Source organism: Arachis ipaensis, chromosome B01 (genome assembly GCF_000816755.2).
Source record: "Arachis ipaensis cultivar K30076 chromosome B01, Araip1.1, whole genome shotgun sequence".
Classification (NCBI taxonomy): Eukaryota; Viridiplantae; Streptophyta; class Magnoliopsida; order Fabales; family Fabaceae; genus Arachis; species Arachis ipaensis.
In genome coordinates, this window is record NC_029785.2 from 2,773,621 (window position 1) to 2,775,812 (window position 2,192).

Genomic DNA, 2,192 nt, shown 5'->3' on the forward strand with positions numbered 1-2,192 from the left:
GAGGCTGTACAGAATTTATTTAAGACAGTTAAAATAGTGTTAATCTGGTCCACACTAGCTTCTGCAAACACAAATAAATCATCTGCAAAAAGCAAGTGCGAGATTGTTAGTCCCCTTCTTTCCACCGTTAAAGGTCTCCATATTTCCTCGTCAACACACTCTTCAATTAGCTGGTACAATTTGTCCATGACTATGACAAATAGGTAAGGAAAAATGGGATCCCCTTGCTGAAGTCCTCAAGAGGGTTTAAAATCTTCTGTTTTCGCACCATTCTATAACAAATTATATAAAATTAAAGTCACAAAATGCTTTATGATATTGATAAGCTCATTTGATAAACCAAATTTCTCTGGCACATTTTGAGAAAAGATCGTCTTACTCTATCATACGCTTTCTCAAAGTCGAATTTGATAGCCATGTAGCCTTTCCTTCCTTTCATCTTATGCATGATGTGGGTTAACTCCTTAGCTATTAGTATATTATCCTGTATCTTTCATCCAAGAACAAAGCTAGCTTGTAGTGGGGCAATCCTGTCCTTGAGAGTTGGTTTAATCCGTTCCACAATTATTTTAGAGATTCCTTTGTAGCTTACATTGCACAATGAGATCGACCTGAAATGGGTTATAAAATCCGGGGCTTGGACTTTAGGGATCAAAGTAATAAGGGTGTTATTAAGACTCCCAATGTTCTCAGGTTCTCTCCAACATTTATACACCTGATCAAACACATTACTCTTTAAACATTCTCATTGTTCTTTATAGAAAGATGCTGTAAATCCATCAGCCCCTGGTGCTTTCCAAGCTCCTATACTAAAATAGGCTCTTCTGATTTCTTCCTGAGTAGGGGTCTGGCTGGAGTTTCTCCTTATATCTTTCTTCAAGGGAGGGAAGGTTTTAGAGCATCCAAGAGGGGGTGTATGTTGTTTATCTCTTCAGCATATAGACCCTTAAAAAAGGTGACAACAAAGTTAACAAGCTGTTCCGCATCCTCCATCCAATCCCCTCTTTCACCTCTCAGCTTTATAACTTTATTCTTTCGTCTTCTTATCAAAGTCTTGGCATGATAATACTTAATATTTCGATCTTCTTCAACCACCCATTTCTCCCTTGATTTCTGTTGCCACAAAACCTCCTCCTTATCAAGTAGCTCCTCTAGCTCCTTGCTAAGTTTTTTTTCAAGCTCTTTTAAGAAAGGATTATTAGCTTGGGCTTGAGCTCTTTTGAATACCACCAAGCCTGTTTAGCAATCTGTGCTTCTACCTTCCCACATGCCAAAAAATCTCTTTGTTCCACTCCTTTAAATCTTCTGTCAAGGCTGCTAGCGCGGTGTTTAAATTTTCTCCCCTTCTCCATTTTTTTATTACAAATTCATTAAATACCAGGTGGAGATTCCATATCGCTTCAAAACAAAACAGCTTTTCCTTTCCATTCTGAATCTGCGGTTCAATGGTAATGAAAAGAGGGTGGTGGTACAAGTTCGTCCTAATCAGAACGTCAACCCTAGCTTCCCCAAAACACCTCCTCCAATTCGCATTTGACAATGCACTGTCCAGGCGGTTAAATACTCTTTCTAGCCCTTCCCATTTAAGTCGCCTTCAAGTGAACCTTGAGCCCACAAAACCAATATCGATGAGACAACAATAATTAATCCTTCCCTTGAACCTCCTACAAGCACCAGCATTAATTCTTGCTCCCCCTTTCTTTTCAGTGTGGTAGGATATCTCATTAAAGTCTCCTACCAAAAGCCATTTCCCGTTCATACAGCCAGCAATGGTTTTAAGCTCTCTCCAAAGTATACATCGGTTCCTTTCTTGCGGGCTGGCATAGATGGCTTTTAGAAACCAGCTCTTTTCATTAGGAACACACACTTCTACATGTATAAACTGATTTTGCTGATTTAAAACTCTAATCACCAAGTTTGGATTTTTTCACAAAATCCAAATACCCCCACTAAAGCCTATAGCTTCTTGTATAATACTAAACTCAAAACCACACCTTCTGATAACATTTTGGGCTTGCTCTCCATTACATCTGTTTTCTTGTAAGATAACAATATCAGGCCTATGCATGGATTCTAACGAACTCCTTGAGGCAGTGAAAAAAAGCCAAGCTCACTGCCCCTCTGCAATTCCAAGAAAAGATAATCATTTGGATAAGGGTGAAGAAAAGGAGCTTACTGCTCAAGTTGCATCT

General features: G+C 39.1%; 1 protein-coding gene across 1 annotated transcript in view; it reads left to right on the top strand.

The window, feature by feature from the left end:
- The window catches only part of LOC107640488, a 14,342-nt gene that overhangs the window by 1,924 nt on the left and 10,226 nt on the right, over positions 1-2,192 (top strand). The window lies entirely within an intron of this gene.